Source organism: Lepisosteus platostomus, chromosome 5, assembly GCF_059453375.1.
Source record: "Lepisosteus platostomus isolate fLepPlt1 chromosome 5, fLepPlt1.hap1, whole genome shotgun sequence".
Classification (NCBI taxonomy): Eukaryota; Metazoa; Chordata; class Actinopteri; order Semionotiformes; family Lepisosteidae; genus Lepisosteus; species Lepisosteus platostomus.
Genome location: NC_142615.1, coordinates 21391350 through 21404137, shown reverse-complemented (window position 1 = coordinate 21404137; position 12788 = coordinate 21391350). Strand labels below are relative to the sequence as shown.

Here is a 12788-nt window from a genome sequence, read left to right as displayed (position 1 = left end):
CGTTAAATCATCAGTACTGCTGTTTTTCTATGCATAGTTTAATCAAGAGCACTTAAAAGATGCAAAAAGCTTTCAAATAAAATAGAATTGAAAGACAGTCGAGTAAGGAGGTAGAAAAAAAGCACTCCCCCGTCTGGGAATCAACCACCGTTGCCCATGTAACTGGATACAAAAATAACAGATTCATTTGTGCCCAGTCTCTTGAAGCTTCGATGCGATTATTTTTCCTTCCTTATTTCTTCATTCCTATGAATTTACTCTGTAGTAGAAGAAACGCGAAAGTGGGAAACTGCAGGCATTCTTCGTGAGTGGTGTGATCAGTGAGCATTTAGACATCTCTAAGTCTGTTCCGCAAATTTTAGCATCGGGGATGTAGCTCAGCGGTAGAGCGCATGCTTCGCATGTATGAGGTCCTGGGTTCGATCCCTGGCATCTCCAGGTGCTTTATATTACAGTACTCAGATTGCAATCTTCTGGTGAGTGAGAACTCTTTGCTCGTGTTCAGAGAGAGCCAGGTTTACACAATTAAATGCAGGCACACTCGACGTGCTGCAGAGTTGCGCTGCTGTTTTAAATGTACCTCTTTTAGTTCTGTTAAATCCTAAATTATTTGAACTAATAATTTAGTTCAAATTCAGGAAATCCTGAGATTGCTTCACACTTGTCATGGCTGTTGCAGAAAACACCTGTTGAATCTCACCCGGGATTTCCTGAGAGATCATTCAGCGAGCGAATCCTCCTTCTGAACTCCGCACTAAACTGAAAGCTTCACGAACTCCTCACTGCGTGTCCTGTACTGTTACAAGTGCTCTCGTGTAGATGTGAAGCACAGCCATAAACACACTTTTAACTTTTTCCGTTTGTTAAGGAAAATGCAAAAGAGCATGACAAGTATTGAACGTATAAAATATCCATGGCACAACTCGAGAAAGTACTGAAGGACTACACATCGACTTTTGATGATTACAAGAGATTCAAGAAACACAATCGTCCGCAGCTGGGTTTGGATCCTGAACTCTAGAGTTAAAAGAACATAAGCGACGGATATGACCTATAAACTCTCTTAATTGTCTTATAGTTTATTAAATAAAATAATTTCTTAATAAATTCTAACTGTTGAGAGACGATTTATTGAATTTTAACAATATCACAATTACAAACTTTTTCGGTTAAACTGTTATTCACATACTCTAACGTAAATAAACGTGAGTGTCTTCCGGTGTGTGAGACAATTTCTCCAAAAAATATTTGTTAGTCTGTCGGGAGGCTGTGCAAGGTGTTAAGAAATAGAATTTCTAAAAGACAGGCTCCCTAAGCTTAACATCAAGGCTGTTTTCTCTACAGAAATGCTCTTTAAATTTCAGCACTGTTGCAACTCCCTTTATAAAGGGTGTGCACACGTATACAACAAAGGCATTGAAAGATTGTTTTAATTATTGTTCCAAAAAATGTTCCATTTGTTTTCTTTTTAATGTTGTTGATTAAAAGATTTTATCAAATGAGAAAAAAATCTGAATGTGAAAAAAGGTCCAAATGCTATTGAAAAAAATCAGTAATGTGAGGAAAGATGGATTGTGGGAGCCCCTTAACTACCCATGTCATGCTGTATTTCTCACTCATTTTACTGGGATTGGTGCCGTCGCTTCTGGATAGTCTGTCAGTGGTCATTCCAGACGGGTCAGGTATGACTGCTCTTCGGAACAAGAGACACGTGACTTGCGAGGATCCCGACAGTGTCTTCCTTCTTTCAGAGCCCGGATAGCTCAGTCGGTAGAGCATCAGACTTTTAATCTGAGGGCCCAGGGTTCAAGTCCCTGTTCGGGCGGCTGTGCCGTTTTTAATTCTATTGTGAATGTCATTCTAAATAGTCTTTTATCTTTCACTCTTCTAGCTGTACTGTGGTTATTTTAAATGTCCATTACTTGTATTTACAGTAGTGTATTTAGTGTTTCATTTCAAAAAACGAAAATGTTCAAGTAGATCTTGTCACTCTACTCCACGTAATCATCTAAATTAAATCACAGTAGAGTACAGCTCACACAGTGAGAACTCTTGAATACGACAAGAGGAAAGGTACACTGCACATCTGCAGAACATCACGTTCGAGTTTACAGTGACAGCAGAGGTTGGAAGCGAAGTAGTTTTTATTACTTGCTCGCTGAACGATCTCTCAAGAAAACTCGGTGGAGATTTAGCGGGTGTCTAATAATCACGTTCAAAAAGGTGACGATAAGTTTTTTTTTAACTAGGTAGCCTTAATGGCAACACGGTGTGAGTAGATCTTAAAGCAGCCGCAGAGTACCCGTAATGGCAACACAGTGCTTTGAGTTCGTCTTTTCTTATTTCTTCTGCAGAACCAGTGGAATCGGAATATACTGATCCGCATAAGAAGCGCTTTCGGTTTCTGATCATTTTTTATTGAGCGCTGCTCTAAGTAGCACAGGCAAGATGGCTGTTGGTCTAAGGCGTTGCGTTCAGGTCGCAGTTAACCCTGGAGACGTTTGTTAAAATCTCACTTCTAATAAAGAGGTCTTTCTCGTTAGAGTAGAAACGATAGAAGCCTTAAGCGGGAAAAAAATCACAACATCTCGCATTTCACGTGTTTAATGTTAACTGTCTCAGTGGTTGCCTCGGTGATTGATGGCTCTTCTCCCTCGCAGGGTGACGGTAAATTCTTCAGAGAGGGAGTCTTCCAAGCACGGCTTTTCTTTATCAAGAGCTGAGACAACAGAAACAGACTTCCAACTGACATGAATTACTTCTTGAGCGTTTATGACTGTCTTTAAAAGCTGAGAGCAGGTGAAAAAGTCTTTGGAAATGAGTGCTGACAGTAAACAGAGCTGACGCTCAGCTGCAGACAAGCGCTCCTCTTTAGTATAGTGCTGAGTACCCCCGCTTGTTGCGCCGGAGAGTGGGGTACGTTTCTGTGACAGGGCGTTGGTTTAATTTTTTAACAACCTGACTTCACTTAAAAAGTGTACTACGTTTCGTACTAGTTAGTGCGGTAGAATATGGAGATCATCTCCAGCTTTGAGCTCAACTGCAACAAGAAGTCATGCTAAATGTAGTATAGTGAGTAGACATCGCGAGACAACAGAACGAGAGAGTAGAAGGCAGGAATATATGGTGTAAAGGCGTGATCTGTGTAGTTAATAAAATAGTTAAAATAATATAAAAACGTCTCTAAATTTAGATACACAACATTTATGGCGACGAGAGATGAGTGGTTAACGGACTCAAAGCAAGCAGAACACTGCTGATTTTAGTTCTCTTGCTGGTAGAAACGAACTTCTGAATTTTCAGACTTTTCGTTTAGCTTGCGCCATGGAAGATATGGTAGCCGCGCCGAGAAGCTTTGCTTATGCTCAGCTTTTTCCACCATTTCTACTGAACCTCGGAGCTCCGGATTTGTATTCGGAATACAAGATATGGATGGAGTTCTACAGATTTTTTTAAATAGCCAGTGGATCTACAGAAGCTCAGGATGCCGTAAGACGGGCTACACTACTGCACTGTATCGGGGCTCCCGTGCAGCGGATTTTCGCCAACCTCCCTGGAGAAAAAGGTACATATGAACAGACTGTAGCTGCCTTAGACGCTTACTTTACACCGCGGAGAAAAGTGGTTTTGGAACGGCATAAATTTAGGCAGAGAACTTAGTCTCAGGACGCATCTGTTGTTGCTTTTGTGACTGCACTAAGAGAACTGGCTAAATCTTGTGACTTTGGAGTATTGGAAACTGACATGTTAAGATATCAACTTGTGGAAAAATGTGCACATAAGAGACTATAAATTGCTGCAGGAGGAAGGGCTGACTTTAGAAAGAGCTCTTAAAGTCGCTAGAATTCATGAAGCAGCTCAAGCAGAATCAAGAATGCTTTCTGACCACAGTGACAAAGTGACACTGAACGGGGCGCTCGCTCAAACTTTACAAACAAAAGCCGAGCAGCCGGACGCAGTCATGCTAGAGATATAGAAGAACAGGGGACGGCTGACATTACATGTTACAGGTGCGGACTAACAATGCACAAAGCAGATGAATGCGGAGCGTGAACAGCAAAATGTCTACACTGTAAGAAAACAGGACATTATGCACACGTCTGCAGAACATCACGTCCGAGTTTAAGGACAGCAACATCAGAGATTGGAAGTTAGGGAGTTTCAGGTCTGTTTTTTTATTATAGGTTCAAGAAAGTCTGAATACCTTTGCAAGAAGTATTTCAGAATCCCACTCAAATCCAGTACGAATGCCGCATAAATCTGCATTGTACAATTAGTATACTGTTTGTCCGTTGAATCAAACACGCCTTATGAAGCATTTCTAAAACAGGAGAGATCGTTAGGGAATGCGTCTTCCTGTAAAAATAAAATGACTTCAAGGGCACTAAAAGCAGAGGTGTGAAAGCCTGCTCTACAGAAGAACTATAGCCAGAGATGCCAAAGAGGTCGAGATTTCACCACGTGAGAGAAAGCATCTCAGAAAACGAAGCTGCGGTCAATTCCACGCGTTATAAAAACACTAGGTCAAACAACAAGAGCTGAAGAGCCGCTGTTGAGAGTAACGTGGCTGAGTGCTTTAAGGAGCTGGCTTAAACCTCCAGCCTCTTCAGGAGCATCTGTTGGAGTCGCACTGCTACAGCGTATCTCCTTGTTAAGTATCCCTTTTATTGTTGTTGCTGCCTCCAGGCGATGTAAACCAGATTCAGAAAAAAATAATTTGAACAACATTATTCCCATATTTCCTCGAAGGTGCGGTGGCCAAGTGGTAAGGCGTCGGTTTTGTAATTGTGGGTTCACCCCACCCGTGCCTGTTTCATTTGTCTCCACTTTCCTTTAGTTTCAAAGTCTTCAAAAAAACTCGCAATGTAAGAGTCTCAATAGTAAGAGAGCATAACTGTCGCCAGTGATTAGTATTCTTGCATATCCTGCCTTGTTTTTTAGTCGACAAAGCTTGTCTCTCTTCACAACCATCTTCTGAATGATCGCCTCAGCATTGGGAAGGAACGTGCGCTTGGTACAGCCCCCGACTCCATGGTCTGATCACAAACAGATCGGGTGAGCTGTCAGTCCAGGTTGGAAGCACTAAAAATCTGACTTAGGAACAAGAAGACCATTTTTTTTAAACGAGTAAACGATAAAATAATATACTGCCTGCAAGACTATGTCAAGTTCAAGTTCAAGTCCAAGTTTATTGTCATTATACTCATACACAGGTATATGGTATAACGAAATGCTATTTAGCTAGCTCTCGGACATAAGTAGTACAAGAAAAAAACTCAACAACAATACAATTGTATAACAAAAGAAAGACAGAGACAACAGCCGATGTGCAAAAAACAACAACGGGCAGTGTGCAAAACAACAAAAAGGTAACAGGTTATGTGCAAAAACATGCATCAAAAGAATGAAATAAAGGGATAGAAATGATGGGGAGTGAGCTTTTTGACATGTAAGGTAGAGGTAGATTTTCAATGTGTGTTTGGGTTTTTGGTAAGAAAGAAGGCACTGTGAGGTTCAGATCATAGGTGAGAGGTGAGGAGAGAGTGAGAGAGGCTGGGAGTTTAATAGTTTGATAGTGCGGGGGTAAAAACTGTTTCTGAGTCTTGTAGTCCGGACCCGAACGCTCCGGTACCGTTTTCCATGTCATGCTAAACGCCACAAATTGTTCGTCCAGTTGTATCAATCGTCCTAAATTTACGGAAAATCGGATGTGACTGATACAATCCGCACCCATTTCTTCAGGATAGTTGAGCGGTTTAAAACAGCAAATTTACAGATTCGTGTCTTATAAGCTTTGTGTTTCGCTCTCCAAATAGAGGCACGGGTTCAAATCCCACTCCCGACAATCAGGCGTTTTACCCTGACTTTTTTACCTGCCTTTACACTGTTTCAGTCTTGTTGTGCTCGCTGACAATCACAGTACGAGGAAAACTGAGAAACTGCTTAGCAAAAACATAACGGACAGAAAAAAGCTTCGTAAACACGTGAATGTGGTTAGCAGCAGTAAGGTATGCATTCAAATGTTTAAGGCTGATTTATAAAAGCAGCATAAGAAAGGTACAGCCTTTGTAAGAATTTGCGGGTTTTTATGCTGCTTGGACTTCTTTCAAGCCTATGAAGTGACCCCCGTTTTAATTTCATTTTCAAACTTCAGAACCGAATAACGAAAATGTTTCATGTGTAACAGCATTCCGTTGCAAATACCGTTTCCACGATGTATTCAGCGACGGGAATGAAATGTTTTAGTGCTGGGTCAAATGCGAGGAATTTCAGAAAAACCTGGAAAAGCAACGCTTGCAGTAAATGACATATCTAAAGCGTGTTGTCAGCATGAGCAGAACAACGCAATGCTCTGTAAAAACGATCTGAAGCCGCAATTACTCTTTTATCTTAGGCAGTTCATTCCGATACGATGTTTCCTCAGACTAAATGAAATGCCGAACTCCAAACATGTTGTTGCCATTATTGTACTCCTGGTGAAAGAAGAAAGAAAGAAAGGTGGTGTAAATGAACTTTGTCGCCCGTGGGAGATGTCAAGCGCATTGGACATGAAAAGTGCCGGATAAAACCCATTTCTATACGTTTCTCTTGGTGTCGGGGCTCCTATTGAATGTAAATGAGGCAACGTGCTCAGCCAGCCGACTCAGCGCTTACTGAACGCAGGTGTCTGAGCGGTGTGTCCAAGTCGCAGTAAAAGAGGAGGATTCTGCCGGTGCCGTGGCTTAGTTGGTTAACGCGCCTGTCTAGTAAACAGGATATCCTGGGTTCAAATCCTAGCGGTGCCTTTCTTCCTGTCTTCTCGCACCGTTTATTGTTATAGAGAACATGCTTCTGCATTACCTCAGTCAATATCACCGGGAATGTGAATAGAAATGTAAACATCAATATTTCTGCTGTCTCCTGAGAAACGCAAGTATAGAGTCAAAACACAATAAATAATGCTAAAAAATTATTCAGTTAACACCCAGATGTGACAAAACACATTTAAGACTTACATCCCATTTAAATATGTATTTCCTTAATATCAGTTCTCTTCCCTCCCCAGGACACCTGCAGATTCACTAGAGCATATTAAAAGCTGTGTGTAAGTCTTACATGTGTTCTGTCACATCTGGGTGTTAAATTAATAGATGTGTTGTGTTATTTAATATGATTGGACTCCACGCTTGTGTTTCTCGGGAGACAGCAGAAATATTGGGATTTGCGGCTACAGAAAATAATGTAACTTTACAGGCAAAAGTAAGGTTAAGTTAAAGAAACAAAAACGTATTGTCACCTTTTTCAACGAGATTGTTTAAGACATTTGTTCGGAATAGTATATCTTCTCGTGTCTGTGGCTGTTATCCTACAATAACGGTGGTGAAATAGCAGGAATGTGCGGAAAGAATCGGAGATTGAACAGAAGACTCATCCAGTCGATAGTAAGGTTGTGTAGGACCGCACACCCTACGATGTCAGTGTTGAGTAGTGAGGTTTAAAAGCTTCTTCACGAACCAGGAAGGAGTACAAACCTAAAGTCTTCTGATCCGTAATCAGACACGTTATCCATTGCGCCATTGGCGTTTGTATTGCATTCAGAGCCGCTACTATTCATGTGTCTTGTATGTGTGTCTAGTTACTACGTCTTTCATTATGTCTGGTTTAAAATAATGTATCTTTAAAACAGACAAAGGGTTTATGAGTCTCCCTGAAATTCACACACGAAGAATAAAAAATATCTCGTTTAAAAAGAATACAGAGATGCCGGCGATAGAAAACGGAGCGCCTTAAGTGCGCGCTATCACTGAACTAAACTCCCGATCGATAAGTTTGTCGGCGGCTTTTTAATTGTGTTAGGAAGAGCAAACAGTCCACAGTGTACATTTTAAAGGTCTAAGCAAAACAATCTGACGTGAGGATTAGGATTAGGATCCAGAACAGGATCCTTTACTTCTTTATATACTGAGCTTTCGGGTGAACGTCAAAGTGAAAGACAAATTCGCAATTTTCACTTTTTGATTAAGGAACAAGAAAACACCATCCTTCGAGCTGGATTCAAACCAGGGACATAAGAAATGCCCACTGTTTTTGTCTATAGTCTTAACATCCAGCAATTGAGCTATCGAGAGGTCGGAAAGCAAACGCTTTGTCACACGTGTAGCCCAATGTAGTGTAGTGTTCCTCTATTTAAATCCCAGTTCGACGTCAAAATACTCACTCCCATAGTCTCGTTCAGAAGAAGAAATGGACCAGGCTTCCACTGTATAAACGTCCAGAGTTCTTATAAAACGTTTGAAGGGACATCAGTGCAGGCTGAAATTGACCCTTTTTCTAGTGGGATCAGGATCATATAAAACCTTTCTTTTGGATTGAGAAGAGGATCATGGAGACACTCAAAATACCCCTGTCTTTGCTTCTTTCAAGGATGAATGGAGTATTGAGCTGCAAGCATCGGTTTAAATCAAAACTCTCTGCTACTGCAGTTGCTTGTTTGAGAGTTTCTTCAAATCTTTCAACTGAACGTTGATATCAAGAGATATTGACGGTAATATCATAGGGACTTTGGTTTTCTTTTGATCGAAAATTGTATTAAAATACAAGCCTCTTTCACAGTTGTATAATACTTTCCCTTGCATCCTCAGATAAAATTTCTAAATACCACAAAGTTACAACATATGGAATAGCATTTATTTTAAAATGTATTTTAAAATTTGCATTTATTTAGAGCTATATTTAGAGCTTAGTAAAGATAGCATTGCTAATATTGATGGAGTAGAAATGTAAGATGAATTGATAGCTTTTTCTGAACAAAAAAAGTCCTACAACGCCTCCTGTAACAGGTAAGGACTCATAGCAAGACATTGCTATTGCATTGCGCATTTTGCAGATACGACCAGTTTCTGCTTCTGGTGAGTGCATCTTTTCCAAACTGAAATTAACAAGAACATTTTCAAGATGCGGCATGTCCCTAAATCGTTCATCAGGACTACTATTAATATCAGGTGAAAGCAGTACAAAGCATAAATTTAACCTAAATATTAAGAGACTATATCTGTCAGCTACTGCTGTAAGCCATGTTCAGGCAACGCTAGAAATATTACTGCTCTACTACAGTAGCTAAAGAAAGCAAGTCCGACTTAGAAACGGATCACAAGTCGAAAACATAAACCGACGAGAATTGGATTGGAACCCACGCGTGCAAAGCACAATGGAGTAGCAGTCCATCGCCTTAACCACTCGGCCACCTCGTCACAATAGCCACCCCCCTTGGGCATGATTTTGCTCGGCGACCAGGCTCAGCGCACATCGACCTCAGATGTCTCAGAGGGGTGTGTCCAAGAGGCTGTATAAGAATAGGTAATAGGTTTATTCCATGCTGAAAAAAAGAAGAACGAGAACACAACGTTTCGCCCGTGGAGCCTTCTTCAGGTGTGAGAGAGACAGGGCAGTAGGCAAAGGTAAAATAGCGAGAGAACAAAGGTTTGAGGGTGGGTACCCACCTGTATAAGAATAGTATTCTGCCAGTGCTGTGGTAAAGCTGGTTAAAAGACCTGTTTCATAAAGAGGAAATCCTGGGTCCGAATTCCAACGGTACCTTTTTTTTCCTGTCTTGTTTTACAGAACATGTAATTTTGGACACTCAAAGAGGTCTTGATTTGGTTTAATGCGTTTATTCATTTCCTTTGCAGAACAACTTGTTTTTTTTTAAATCATACAGCTTGCGAAAGATGAAATGCGAGCGAATTTTTTTGTTCACCAAAAGTATGTAAATGAAAAAAAGCAAGGTGTAAGCATTTCTGTGGTGCAATCGGTTAGCGTTTTCGGCTATTAATCCCCAGGTGGGTTTTTTGATCCCACCCAGGGACGCACTTCTTCCTATAGTAAACATCATCACCGCAAAAATTTAATTGTTCCGCAAAACCTGAACTATTTTGATATTTACTCAAACATTTGAGTACCAGAGTCAACATTACCGGGAATTTCCAATAATTACCGACATTGGCAACTTGCAAGCAGTTAGTATTCACCCATAGAATTATATGTTCCAGTGAGTGAGGGAGAATTCACTTATGCTCCCGTTGCATCTTCAGCTAAAGTAATTTAAAAAACAATGCAAAACTGTTCGAGAACTTGTCAAGCAAAAACAACAGATCGCCGGAGTTCTATTTTAATATTTTCGTATATTTACCTTAATTTGAATATAAATGTTAACATAAACGCTGTTCAATATAATGTAATGTTGTTGTACTTTTAAAATATTTTAGCTGAGGGTGAGAGGGGGGATATTACGCCTTGCCAAACATCTAAAATAACTGTAAAAGGGGATGGCATTTTAATAAAACTGGCAATCAAAAGAAAGTTACAATTTGTATGGTATTATGCTCAATATCCCTCGATATTGAAGGTCAGATGAGGAATTTGAAGAAATTATCAAAGAAACAACGGCAATAGCAGAGGGTGTTGATTTTGAACCAGTGTTTGCACCTCAATAATCCATCAGTCTTCGCTTGACAGGCTTCCTCAAGATATTCGGTGTTCTATACAAAAAATCGTCAATTAAGCGCAAATGTGACAAGAGGCAAAGACTGCGGTAGAGGAGGAATAAACTCCACACGATGACTGTATGTATACGTCTGTCTAATATTCGGCCCCTGCAGGGGCATCATATTCGCTGAACTGCCTGCCAGCGTGTGTACGGTCTTATAATTCAAGAATATCAATGGTCAGACGCTTACAACGGGTGTTTGTGTTTGTATTATTTAGAGAATTGAAAAAACATTTTCAAAACTACAGCTCGAATGAAATTTTAAAAAGTTTATTTGTCTCTTTGCTGTAACAACTGTGCCAAAACTATTCAGATACATCAAAATAGCATCAGAATGTAACTAGATTTTATTGGATTTTAGGAAATTTATTTTTGCGCATTTCTCTATACGATCAGAATACCTTCCTGTTTTCACCGTGTTTATTGTTTCTGCCTATGATCTCGGAAAGAAAGATCCAGTATCTGTTCACCGAAATATTCCAGGAGTTTGATATGGTTTGAGAGAAGTGTATGAAGGTAATGAAGGAGGGAGGACACGCGCATTCCGCACGGGGAGCGCAGAGCAATGAGCTGCGCCTGCAGCTCTCCGAGTCTTTTCTTATACAACCTCTGAGTCCGGACACACAGCGTCTCCAGCCAGAGATTTACAGTTCAGAAAACGGCTGTCTCGAGCAGAAACTGATCTTCCTGCTTTAGTTAAGGTTTGGTTATTGTGGGGGTTTAGCGCTTGTATCTCTCTTCTCTTACTAAACACTATCTACTGTAAAGTATATAAATAGAAGCTAAAATGCAGCTAAAATACTTCAGTAAGGCCGAGCAGATAGGAAAGTTTAAAAAAAATGTTCTATGATCTATGTTCTAGTTGCCCATATTTTTTTAACTCTCTGTTCGAGCTCTGATTTAATCCTCTCGGCTCCTGCCGCTGTCACCGGGAGAGTGGCTGCATTCCGTAGGGCTACAGGCTGATTTCACAATGCCACATTTAATGAAATACAGGGGACACCGCAAGGAAAACAATATGTTTTAATACATCTTCTTCTGGATTTATATTTCGGTCTTTCACCTTTGAATGCATACCTTGACCGTAAATCTTTACTCGATTACAGGCACCCCAAACAGTTCTTAAGGGAGAAATCGAAGCCTATTTGACTTTCTGCTAATCACTTTGAAGAGTTCACGAAGCATTTCCCTGCCCATCATGTGCCCGCAAGCCTGTTTCTCCGTTTTCTTCTTTCTGTCGTTGTCAGCGAGCACAAGAAGACAGGAAAAATGCAAGAGAGGGAAAAGCTGTCAGGAGTGGGATTTGAACCCACGCCTCTATTCAGAGACCAGAACACCCAAGCAATGGAAAGACAGGAGTCCTTGAGTCTGGCGCCTTAGACCACTCGGCCATCCTGACGAGTTGCATAATTGGTGTGTTAAAAGCACCAGTAGTTCACAAAACTGAGAAATGCTTTGCTGGAGAAGCGCCACGTTGCCTAATGTTGCCTAAACGGATCGCGGAAATCAAATATTCGGATCGATTAAGAGTGTGCTTTACAGCCTTTGTGCAATATTTTAAATTGTTTTTAAAAAGTGTGTACTGTGTACTACGTTTAGGACTAGTTAGTGTGGTAGAATATGGAGATCATCTCCAGCTCTGAGCTCAACTGCAACAACAAGTCATGCTGAACAAAGTCAGAGTTCAGCTGAACCTTTGCTCAGTGTGGTGCTCAGGACTCAGGAGTATTGTTGTGGTTCTAATTAGCACGAACTGCAGGGGCTCTGAATCAGAACATTTCAATTTATCTGTTCAGTAAGTTAAAATGCAGGACATGTTAAAATCAGATTATCACTGTGTCTCTGTCCCGTTTGTATATAACCGAATGTTTAAAAGATACCAGTAAGGACACACAACTACTAATGCGGTACTTATTGGAAATAGTCCCAAAACAAGTAAGTCCGGCTGAGCTGGCAGCTCAGTTCTCTTTTCTCACACTCCCTGGCATAACTGAACTCTCACTCTCGCATACTAAAGGCTTTACATTCATTAGCTGTAATACAGATTCTAATAAAGACAGAATGAAACTGTTTGTTTTGTGTCTCATGGTGATCCTCTTCTCGATCCAAATGAAATGTTTAATATGATCCCTCGAGAAAGAAAAGGAGTCAATTTCCGCCTGGAAAGATTGATGCTCCATCAAACATTTTGTAATATCTCCGGAAGTTTATACAGTAGAATCCTGGTATTGGCTTAAATTCAAGGTAAACAAGACTAAGGAAA

The 12788-nt window shown here is 40.6% G+C and overlaps 3 non-coding genes across 3 annotated transcripts; 2 read left to right on the top strand and 1 right to left on the bottom strand.

Annotated features, from left to right (window-relative positions):
- The first annotated feature begins 366 nt into the window (after positions 1-366).
- trnaa-cgc (transfer RNA alanine (anticodon CGC)) lies at positions 367-438 on the top strand. Its single transcript has one exon. It is a non-coding gene; the product is annotated as a tRNA-Ala (tRNA).
- Positions 439-1752: 1314 nt separating this feature from the next.
- Positions 1753-1825, top strand: trnak-uuu (transfer RNA lysine (anticodon UUU)). Its single transcript has one exon. It is a non-coding gene; the product is annotated as a tRNA-Lys (tRNA).
- Positions 1826-11813: 9988 nt separating this feature from the next.
- Positions 11814-11924, bottom strand: trnal-caa (transfer RNA leucine (anticodon CAA)). The gene is made up of 2 exons: positions 11887-11924; positions 11814-11859 (listed from the first exon to the last, which is right to left on the bottom strand). It is a non-coding gene; the product is annotated as a tRNA-Leu (tRNA).
- Positions 11925-12788: the final 864 nt, after the last annotated feature.